The sequence below is a fragment of the Hetaerina americana genome, unplaced genomic scaffold (genome assembly GCF_022747635.1).
Source record: "Hetaerina americana unplaced genomic scaffold, ioHetAmer1.1.p SCAF_7, whole genome shotgun sequence".
Lineage (NCBI taxonomy): Eukaryota > Metazoa > Arthropoda > Insecta > Odonata > Calopterygidae > Hetaerina > Hetaerina americana.
Genome location: NW_027287316.1, coordinates 60,277,591 through 60,289,663, shown reverse-complemented (window position 1 = coordinate 60,289,663; position 12,073 = coordinate 60,277,591). Strand labels below are relative to the sequence as shown.

Below are 12,073 nucleotides of genomic sequence, written 5' to 3'. Positions count from 1 at the left end.
ATTCCCTTACCGCTGATCTCGTTGCATCAAATAGCTGCCACTAGCTTACATGCATGGTCACTAATACCACGTGCGTTTTAGTCATCGCAAGTGGCGCAGTCTGGGCTCTGTGAGGAAAGCATTATTAAATTATCGTCTCCTCATTTTATTGGGTTTCGCCGCGTTACTCTGATAAAATTAAATATTGAAACACATCCCCGTTGGTTCCATCTTTTTTAAATAACCTCTCGCGCGTTTTTGCGAACGTAATATTTATTAGTTTGCTCTCGGAATCCGAGAATTTTTTGTAGACACCGAATCAGTTAACTCTATGATCAATTGATACCATATTTACATTTTGGCTTAGTTCCTTCAGTTTCACTTTTCCATGAGATGAAAAATCACAGTAATAAGAATAAATAAATCTCCAAACAAGCCTTGAAGCAAAGTGCTTTTTTCACGATCGCTTTGCGGCTGCGTTTTCACATAAGCAGACAAGTAGTTGCTGGTGGTGACCAGTACACGTGGTGACCAAAGTACTGCCTTTCGAGTAGAGTTGAATATGCTAATTTTCGGTAATTGCTTTTTTTTATAATAGCTGCTACTCGTGCGCATTAAAGGAATAAGTTAGAGTAACGGTTGTTTAAATGAAGCGGCTAGTCTAGGCTATTCAAGTAGCAACGAATTAAGCCACTTCGTGCGAGAGTGTCTTTAATATTTACGAGCTTGGAAATGGTGGACGTTATTGCACGAATTTGCCTCGTGGCGCAGAACCCATCCTGAATGCGGTTTCATTGGTTAGTGATCTGGGGTTTTAACTTAAGCTCAAGCCGTTAAACCGACTGCCTGATGGCCCTGATCGCGGGTTTCCATCTCCGAGCATTGCAATCTCTCGCGATTAGGACTTTTTCTGAATTTCGTTTAGATCCTCCTCCGCTCCCTCCTAATGCCTTCTTCTACCTTTAGCAACCTAGGAACTCATCTCTTCGCCCGTATTTAATTTCCTCATCTCCCCACTCGTCAGTCCTCACCACTTTTTTCCTCTCTCCCATCCCCATAACCCAAAAATACACCGTTCGGAGATGGCACGGGGCGAGCACAGGTCGTTAATGGGTTTTTTGGGGCCGAGGACTTCTTGTGGAACTGTTTATTCTATAGTGAGCCGTGTGATTGCAACAGAAGCATTAGAGAGAAGCGGCCAGATATTAAATCCTCTAGGTGCTATAACTAGGGTCCCAAAGGGGGAAACAGGAAGAATGGTGAGCAAATGAGAAAGGGACAGGTGTGTTGCGTGCGCAGTAATAGTGAAAACCAAAATAGGGAGTCGAAAGACTCGAAGAAATTCGACGCAAAGACTATTATCTCTGTCCGTGTAGTTAGCTGCCGAGTTAGCTTTGTCATGCAGCTTAGACGCGCTTCGTTGGAGGCTATTTTGAAAATTCTCCTCATTCGTCTAGAGAATTTCATGATAAAATTAGTGTGCCAGAATGTTCTCTAATTAGCTGTATACGTATACACTATCTAAATAGTTATACACCTACAATATCTGTTCTCTTTTCAATTTTTTTACCGGGTAAATTCCCATTATTTTTTTCAGCACTTAGTAGTTATTCTTCTGGAAATACCTTTCACGAATTGGCAAATCCAAACGAGGATAAAATCGTACGTCTTCTGTAAAGCCGATAGAAATGTGACTCATGTCCAGAACGAAATACGGGCACATTTTTAATGCTTGTTTGAGGATGTAAAACTGAGGCATTAGGCAGGATTATAATATAACTTCATGGATTTTAGTAAAAATGGCTTCTATTTTCATCTTACTATCCGTATCTGTAAAATATATTCCGTCAAGTGAAAAATGAAAATTCATACGGCATCTCAAATGCTTTTCGGGAATGGAATTTGGCTATTTTTTCGTTAACAATAAAAGTGGCCATTTAACTTTCATCTTGATTCGATCGCTGTGGCTCTAGATACACAATTTGAACATGGTGCCTTCCCTCGCATGGCTTTGTATCCTTTGATTTTCAGTTCAAGGTCGCTTGATTTTGTGCAGTTTAAACTTAATTCAGAGATGGACCAAATCTCTAAGTCTCTCACCATTCTATATTTTTTTAGGCATTGTGTGTCATTGTAAACATTTTCGTAACTGCCATGATCCATATTCTTAAAAATGCTCGAGGGTGGGTCTCTTTGTCGGAAAGAAAATTTTCTGCTCATAAGCGGAGAGTCATAAAGAAAGAACTCTCTAAATAACCGTAAATCACGTTGCGTTCCTGCAAAGAAAATGGCAACCTGTCCCTTTGTGCCCGGATGTGATCATCCCGCTCGCCTCGTGTTGGACTTCATTGAGCTTGAATGTTAAAGGGAAGGCGGTCTGCTCTTCAAGATGAGTTCGACGAAGAGTGGCTTTTCCACGTTCCCGTCGTAAAATACGGCCCATAAAATTTTCTCTTTCAAGCATTTGCAAAGGAAAATTTTGGAAAAAGAAAGCCCTTCTGTGAGATGCTCATAGAACCGAGGTTGAGATCAGTACGCGTGGTTGGGTTACTGTCATTCGGTTTTCTGTACCTTCAAAACCTCTCCTTAAGCTTTATGGTTGTGCCGTTGTAGCTTCCCTTCACATCTCTTTGTCTTACCACGGGATCGTTTAATTTTCTATCCAGCCATTTATCCTGACTGCCATGGACGCAGGCTGCATTTACTTTTAGCCAGCGGTCTCTTTCTTTGTTGAGCGTAAGGTTTCTAATTAGTCCCATGGAATTAGTGTGGATGGTCGTAAATGGAACAAGAGGTCATAAAAGCAGGTTTACTATCCCCACGATTTCACAAATTTTTGAAACACCCTCAAATTCTTTCCAACCTGAAGCAAAATCTCCCCACAAAAGTGATTAAGTTTACATAATTTTGAAAAATTCGACTTAATTAACATATATAACGTAATGATGTAGAAATGGCTAAGAGGAGTATTTTTCCTGATAATTCGCTATAACTGATGCTTTGAAATGTTATGAAATAGGAAATTTGGCTACTAATTGAATATTGGATGACCCACATGTTGATGGAGTATAAACTGATTGAACCAATGGGAAAATAATTAGCATAAACAGTTAAGTTCCTTCAACAACACCAATAAAAATTCCACTATTCTCTACCAACGATGAGAATACCATGAAGCTGATGATTCAGTTTTTAGAGCTAAAATGACTTCAACATTTCTATATGTGCTCATAAGTATAAGGCATTATATGTAAGAGATGAATTGCTATTTACCTTACTTATCAACGTTTCAGTAAACAAATGTACATTCACAGGCAACACATGCTGAAAACTTTTCCAAGAACTTTACATTTCGACTAATAAAAAAAATGAAAGTAAATAAATTAATTAAAAATAAAAAAATTAAATTAAATTTTTTATTATTATCGGAATTTGCAAGGGTTTTCCTATTTCTTGACAATAAAGGTTTAGCAGTTTAATGTTTAGAAAAGAGAAGAACTGATTAAATCAATTAATGTTATAGATGGCTATTCTTGAAATGGAGGATAGTATTAAGTATAAGAGGCGTGTTTGAAGGTTTTACATTTTAGTTGCATATGATTATTTATAATATGCGCTTGGGTAAATAATGGGTTGGAAATGGTAAAGACATATGTATGAGTTTTACGGAGTAAAGTAAGATGTTAAAACAAAACGACTAAGTTAAATACACGGAATATGAAAATATGGGTAAAAGAAGGGACTGCAGAATTTTATGAAGAGTGGCATATTGTGCTATTTAGTAGCTTTGTCTTTGGGCTAATGAGATGACCGTTGAGTATTTGAGAAGTGAGTGCACTGATTGAAGAGGATTAAGTTGGACACTGATGAGAGGAAGTGAAGTGTTATAATGTTTTTGAAGAAAAAAGGAATTTTTCGATTGAAGTTAGAAGAACAAAGGAAAGGTGAAGAGGAGAGAAATATTGGCAATATCAACTATTTCATTAAATGAGTACAAATGATTCGAAGGGGAATTTTATGGAGGAAAGGGGGAAAAAGTGAGTTGGAGTCTCTGAAGAGTTCAGAGATAAATTTAAATTAAATGGTTTTTGTGTGTTAAGAGGTACTTCAATAAAAAGCAGATTATGAGACTCGTCATGTCCATCATAGACCTATCAATACAATTAAACCTCATAAAATAGGAATTTTTTAATACACTAAGCAGATGAAATGTCGTTGATAAATTACTCGTCACCTTTTTCCAGATCGTTCAATATTCGTTGAACAGTTTTCTTTGACTGATCATTATGGTCGTATGCCATTCCCGTCAAAAGATTCTGTGAGAGACATCAAAGTACTCTCATTAATCTAAGTTAGGTGCTTTTCACGACCAAGACCGCGTGCTACTATGAACTGGAACCGAGCCAATCACGAATTGGCAGCCCGTGAAAAAAATGAGAAGAGAAGTATGTACTGGAGATACATAACAGCTTGCGGAATAGCAAAATTAAACTGAAATTCGAGACACTTACATTGCTTGAAATTTTTTTCCACAGTTTGACTTGTAACTATGGCTGTGTACATTATTCCGCGAGTACCATTCATGTTTGACATGGGGTAAAATTGCTGTCGAATTTCTTCACCTCTCAATCCCTGACGAGTAGTTTGAGATAACAAGAATTGTGGGTGATGAGTTATTGACGGAAGCAAACACTCGGGTCAAGAGGGACATATGGTGTTACATCAGAGCATGTGTACAATAACCCTGGAAGTAGCCCTTTAGTTCGGGTGAAACCTTTTCTATTATCTTCAGAAGTCTGTGATACGCATCGACTAAGTATGGGCCATTCTTTAGTTGGAATCCGTAATCATTTATCGCACATCGCTTCGTAAATTGTGAAATATTTCTTTCTATAGGATGTCTAAACGCTTTTATTGATTAGGTTATTCACCATTCGACAGTGTTTTATTGACTAATCAAAGAAATATTTTGAGCAATAATTAACAAATACATTGAAGCATAATTTTAGTAGAAGTCATTATAAAAATATTAAATATTAATAGTATATTAAAACATGAATAGCATATTTTAAATTATAAGCGATTAATAGCATTACTTTATACTAAAATATAAAGATTATCATCTAGTTTTATTAACTTTATGGGGCATTCACTGATGTTTTTAGCGCCAGGTTCATAGAGGCACTTCAATTATCAATTTGTTTCCTTCAGTGCTATTTTAAATTGTCATTCTGATAAAGTTTCAGAACTTCGGCCAAATAACTTTGAATTAAATAGTAAAGTTGTATCATGATATAATTGCTACAATTTTAGTCATGTTGGCAGGTGAGGTTAAATCTCTCCATTAAATCCCGAAGTAACAAATAAACATGGACGCAACATCATATATACTTGAAGTAGTAGTCAAAACTCTACCTTACGACTTAGTTGGCGAACCCCACGAGGGTACAAGGAACGACATGATAACAAGTCTGAGAGAGGAAAAGTTACATTTATTCGAATATCTAGAACTCTAGCAATTAGTTGGTATTTAATGGGCACTAACGGCTTAAGTTGAAAACACAAGAATAGAATATTTTCCGCAGAAAATCACCTCAGCTTGAGTCGGAATTCGAACTTCCCAGTGTTGGGTCTCCCGGCAGGCTCATAACCCTCTGGATTACTCGGGTAGTCTTAGGCGTCGAAAATAATTTACGAAAGAATTATACCCTCGGAGCTGGAGAAGCTTATAAAATATTCAACTCCGATTTAAGAGAAATCGAGCTATTCTCTAAAGTTTTGGGGGATGACCTAAAAACCGTATATTGTAGCTTCAAGGCTGTGTACCTCCAATCGCGTTGATGATTTCGATGACAAAAAAATCTGCAATGGCAAACGATCACTCCTTCATTTCACACCATATGAGGTTTCAATGAAAATTGCAGAGAGATTTGAAGCTGAATCGTCTTCGAGAACAAGGCCCTGCTTTGAAATATTTTTAATTGCAAAATTTATGGTCGAAGGGTCAATGATTAAAATTCCCAAACTCGTATGTGGGGAGGTCAGCACTGTTGGATTATCGACACTTTCTTTAACTTAGGAACCTGGACAGGTGCCTCGGTTTGCCTCTTCCACTTTTGTTCGGCAAGATTTTTTTTTCAAGACTCACCTAAGAATCGCTCCGCTTTGCTAGTTGGGTGGTTTTTTTTGGAGCCGCGGATCTTGAGTCGCTTGGAATGGGCACACGGAGATAGCGGCGTTGCACACAAAAAGAGCGTAATCGAGTCTTTCGTCAATGCGTCCGAGGCGAACACTCCTTCTCACGTCGAACGCCTGAGTCAGACTGTCTCCCCCGACCACCTGCTGGACCCACGCACCCCCTCCCCCATCCTCATTCCCTCTCCTCTATCCCTCGCCAACCCCACTCCCAAATCCAACCCCTTATATCCCCCCCTCCGCACACCCCCGCTTCTCCAAAGTGGAGCGAAGGGTCATCAAATCAGAGCCACTTGGGAAGAAAACATTCCTTATCCACCCACTCCCCCACTCTCCCGCGCCGCGTGCGACATCCTTCGGAAGCGCCGTTCGTCGCCGAAGAGACTGGGCTTTGAGAGGGTTGAGAGGGGCGAGAAGGGGAGGGAGGGAGGCTTTGTCATCGCGTTCCTAGGCGAAGGGTCTTCCCCTTCCCAACAAATTTTTCCTCTTTTCCCATCCCTCTCCTCCCTCTACCATATGTATCTTTTCCCTCTCTTCCACCTCCTTCTCCCTCTTCCCTTATCCCTGGTCCCTCCTCCCCCTCATCGTTCAACCTACCCCCTCACACCCATATCCCTCTCACCTCCCCGAAACCCTCTCCACGCCGCAGTTCCTAAGCCTGCCTCAGCTCAGTCCTCTTATTTAGACACGGGGCTTTGTTCTATTTTCAAACGGGGAGCCCCAACGACCGACTAGTGCCGAGTCGTTGTCGTCCGAGGGATTTTTGGTTGTGCGGGGGGAGATGGAACAGAGTGGGGGGGGTTTCGAGGGGAGGGATGGTTAGGTGTTGGACTGAAGGGGGAAAGGGCAGGAACATGGGGTAAACAGGGTTAAGAGGAATACGGGAAAGATGGTCGGAGAGGAAAACGAGGGAAGAATTAGTATGAAGAATCTAACGAGAGAGAGGGCAGGAATTTAAAGGGATAAATATTAAGAAAATATGGTTTCAGGTGTCTCTGAGCGAGACAATGCCAAGATAACTCTCTCTCTCTCTATTCCCCCTGCCCCTACCTAATACCCGTATCTTTCTTTTCAGTCGCCACTTTTATCTCTCTCCTCACCGCTCCATCCTTTCCTCTCTTTTCCCTTGAGTTCGGCAACCTTACTTCCCTCACTGTTTTCCCTTTCCAACCGAAGCGGCCGACAAAGAGCAGAGGCGAATTTGAGTAACGACTGGAGCTTGAAGACCCCAACACTCCGAAGTGAAAACGTCTCTTTTCAAAAATTTGTATCCTTTATTTTTTTCTTTGGGCATATTTCTTTCTCTTATTTTTTGTGATGACGTCTGAGCTCTCATTACCTACACATTGTCCACATTTTTTCGGTCCTCTCTCTCCATCACCTTGTTTTTGGTCCAAAAAAATTGTTTCTTCTCCGCGATATGGAGGGTGAAATACTACTACTCGGTGAAATGAAAGAAAGGGTTTTTCTTTAAAAGTGGTTTTAATTTTGGAAATGCATTGGCTGGAATTTTTGCAGATCTATAAATTGTCACGTCTTTCTTCAATCTTCCAGAATCGATAAAAAGATATATGTTATTAAAGTAAATAAACGATACATTTGCTCTTTGAAATTCGATTCTATAAGAATTGAGGCCTCGGCTTTATTCTTTTCCAGTTCTAATCATTAACTTTCTATTCTTCTTATTGTATATTATTTCATATTATAAACTCTAATTATTTAATTAATATCATACTAAACTTAAAAAAATAGGATAAATGTTATTGAACAATGAAGATGTTTTTTTGTATGCTCTTTGTAATTATTACAGAGCGGAAATAATTATGCCATCCCCTAGAAGAAAAATTAATTGCAGAAAATTCCCGAGTTCCACTAAATCTGTTAAACAGATGTTTGTTGGGTTGTTATCAATAGGTATTAACTTCAGCTGCTAATTGGTAGGGTTTGCTGGATAATGTCCGAAGAACTCTTATTTTTTGCTAAATGGGTAGTTATTGTCGACTTCACGAGTCATGAGGTTATTTTGCACAAAGTTAAAAAAAATTCGAAGGTAGTAGCAAAGCTCAACGGTTTATATTTTATCGTCGCAAGCGTTGAGACTATTTCAGTTTACTCCGAAGAAAATCTTGTAAAGTATTCAGGTTCCCAATAATCTCTCTTAATATCTTGCAATACCTGTCAAGGAGTTCCCTTAACGTTTATTTATTCTTTCTTATGCTTCTCATTAAAGAAATCTCTCCCTTAAATACGGATGAGAAAACAAATCGTTTGAAGTGAAATTAACATGCGTTAAATTTCATTCCCGCGTTTTCAAGTCGTTCTAATACTCTAATAACTCTTTCGAGATATAATTACATTGCAGTTTTTTTCCAATTTTGTCGGCTAAAGACAATGCCAAGTACCATTAATGCTTAGCTCGTATGACATGACATTAGTTTGTTCTTCTCCGACGAATCCCAAATTATCACCGCTTATTGACAATGCTGCTCTCTGAATGACTGTATAATGATAATCTCCTTTGATTTCTCATTACATTTTCCCGCAAATCGCCTAACGTAGTAATTGTTTTAAGGCGGATGCTCATATATTTCCGGAGTGCGTTATCCATGCTTGGCTGTAGGCAATAGGTGACGACCAAGTAAAAACACCCCGAGGATTGAGGAACAGTGTAACATATAGCTGTACGACTTCACGACCGTGCATCTGGCAGAGGGCAGTATAATTTCGTCCAGCTGACCAACGTAATAACGCTCTGATGAATAGTAGAAATATAGAAATAAAAAATAGAGTAAATCTGTGACAGTTTCGATGAATTTCGTTTCCGTTTGAGTCCTTATTGAGCGGAATTTCAGGAGCAATTGGAGCGGGTGACGAAAGTGAGAAAACATTATTTACATAAAAAAATGAATGATTTGTTGCATAGATCCATGTATATCACCTTGTGACATGAAGCGTGGTGGTGGGTCTACGACGGTCTATACTTGAATTGCTCCAGATTACTAAATTTATTTATGCCTCTTTTGTTTATAATTTCAGTCTCTTTTCCCGCAAAGCCCAGTAGTATTTTTTTAAATTTAATTATTTTCCCTATTTCTTGCATCGATCCTATGTATTGATACTCAAATTGCAAATACAAATAATTATATAAACAACAATCAACACCACACTGATAGATAGCATTTTATTTTCGTTGGCATGCAGTTACCCCTAAGACAGAATTTCTTTCATATGTGGTCGAGTATACCTTAAGTAAAATATTTACTTCATGAAAAACTATTAGTAAGGATATAAAAAAAATTCTTTAATCGCCTGACGTATTAGTGCTCCAATTTATGTTAGTATTTTTCCTTGAGTAATCAACGTTGCAGCAGGAGATAATTATTTTGGTCTACAAATACAAATGTAGTCACTTATTTTTTATTCATTTTCCATTAAATATCCTTGGAAACTTGTAGAGATGTAGATTGTATGATGTAGCCTTCACTAAATTCTGATTTTAAAGCGTATATAAATTGTTTTCTTTCGGGAAGTAATTCACTTGCTCAAAGTGCATTTCCAAAATGTTCACTAGTCCATCGGTGCAGTATGTCAATTTTGGAATTGGATACGCTTGTGAATCATTTCATGTTGGGATATGATGAGCGGATTGCGTAGCGTAGCGAGTGCATCAAACATTGACCATTACGCAATCATGTTAAAGTGTTGGAAATCCCTTTTTTTGCGATAAATGGAAATAGCGTCGTTGCCTTTGGTGCCTTTTGTCAATTTTTTCTTGTTCGCCAATCACTGAAGGGTAATTGTACGTTGAGAAGAAAAACTGTTCACCTTTAAATCTACCGACGGATGCTAGTGGAAAGTGGTAGACGAAAGCTTCCCGAGGAACGGTGGCTTAATTCAAGCGTCTTCCGCATTGTCAATCTCACTCTTACCCCGACCGAGAACGACACCATGCCGAGCATTCGACGCCAGGAAATTCCTACAACCCGCGTCGACCCCTAATGCTCGGGTGAATACTTTAGAATAGGACCGCAGAGAAACCACGCCAAGTCCAATCAAAACAAAGTCATGATGACTTTTATCGATCGCGGTGAGCGTGCGTATCCTTGGTGAGCAACCTAGGCATTTGACATAGAGTGACGAAAGAGAGAGAAAGAGGGTGCCAAATAGTAAGGGTCATTCCTCGGGAAGTCTAACGGTGAAGGAGTAGATTCTCGTAATTTTGCATGAAAATGCAAAAAATTGCGAATATTCAGGGATTAAAATTGACACCTTCGTGGCATATAGTAAATACTTGATAGGGGGTGTGTGGCAAGGGGTGGTTCCACACCAGGACTATGCAATCCTTAGCACATGTTTGTGAAAATTTTGAGACCAACTGGGAAGTTTTTGCAAGCATTGGGTGGTTTCCTGTTTCTAGGTTGCAACTAATGCTATGCTCACCCAAAATGAGCAACTATAGTGGTTACAATGTGATAAAAGGTAGATGGAATAATGGTTAAGAACTGGTTGTATAAACTAAAACATTATGTTCCGGACGAAATCAATGGCAGTTACATGTATTATGATCCTTCATTATTAGCGGAAAAAAATAAGTCCTAAACCAATCAAGTTACGCATTTAATTTCTCTAAATTGTCATTTATATCTCCTGCATTATTTTCACGGGATAAGTGATATATATTTGATTAATCACTGAAAAGGCCCGATCCTAATTTATTTCAATTTTCTGTCTACGCATAATTATTGATTAATTGCCTCAGGTTTAAAACTTCTAAATTCCAGTGTGTCTATAATCTTCAATCGCCCTAAAAAAACTCAGTCTTAGCCTCGACTTTTAGTGATTGAATGCAATTTATTTTTAAAAGCCGTCAGTTCAAATGTGCGCAAAGGTTTTTTGCGATAAGTTATCTGGTATTCCGCTATGGAACTCATTAAAAACCTCATGCGTTCATATGGTGCAGAAGCAACCGTTCAAATATTGCTTATTTGGATTAAATAGTGTGAGTCTTTTGGGTTTCATTTATTAATCGCTTTAGTCAAAGATAATGACAGTCTATATTTTTAAAGAAATTGGGACCTCGCCATTGTGAAATATACCATCTGAATTATATATTTGCATATCATTGATATATTATTTTCTATTCAAGTTTTGTTACCATTCCCAAACATACACAACGTTATGCATTGCAATTCGCTTCCATGAAAGTCGATACGGAAATAGTATCGACGTCGTGTAAAGGGTGGAATCTCCAATATGGAGTAGAATATACTTTGTCAGGTTGAGGCTGCAACGGTAACATTTTTTCTAAGAAATTATGGGTTAAACTCCAGCGAACCTGAATCACATCATTGAAATGCGAAGTATATGCAGTTAAATTTCTTCCTCTGCGCTCGAAGGTGTTAGAAATTGTTGTACAAATAGTTTATAAATCGTGAACGATAGTTGTGAGAGGTGATTGGCTTAGTTAGAAGAGAAGGTTTGAACCTTATGTGGTATTTAATTCGCATTGATATATATGAATGTCTAAAGTTTTCGTTCACAAGCGTTTTCCTACTCAAACATTGAGCAAAATACGAGGCGCTTTATGAAGAATATTAATCAAATTAACTTAAAAACTCTTAGGCTAAGCTGGAAATTAAAAAACACTAACAAAAATTGCAATATTCATTTATAACTTATATTAACACCAGTGTTTTTGCGGAAAATATTAGCATGGAATTTGGTGGACTCGAAAGGAACTTTAGGCTATCTGGAGCTAACATTGCTTTGTTTTTGATTTCATCTATAGATGGCTCCTCGCAAAGTTGGAATATGCGAAAGGAAAAGTAACTTGAAAATATTAAAAATGATAATCCGAGCAACTTGCACATTCAAAAATATTGTATAAAAAATATGTCAA

The 12,073-nt window shown here is 38.3% G+C and overlaps 1 protein-coding gene across 4 annotated transcripts in view; it reads right to left on the bottom strand.

The window, feature by feature from the left end:
* Scp1 (Sarcoplasmic calcium-binding protein 1) overlaps positions 1-12,073 on the bottom strand; it is a 258,498-nt gene that overhangs the window by 89,058 nt on the left and 157,367 nt on the right. The window contains exon 1 of one of the 4 annotated variants that reach the window (XM_071595329.1): positions 6,128-6,316. The exons of the other annotated variants lie outside the window; for them this stretch is intronic. The gene's annotated coding sequence lies outside the window, so the exon portion shown is untranslated. Of the gene's footprint in view, positions 1-6,127; positions 6,317-12,073 lie in introns of those variants that run through there. 4 annotated transcript variants of the gene reach the window in all.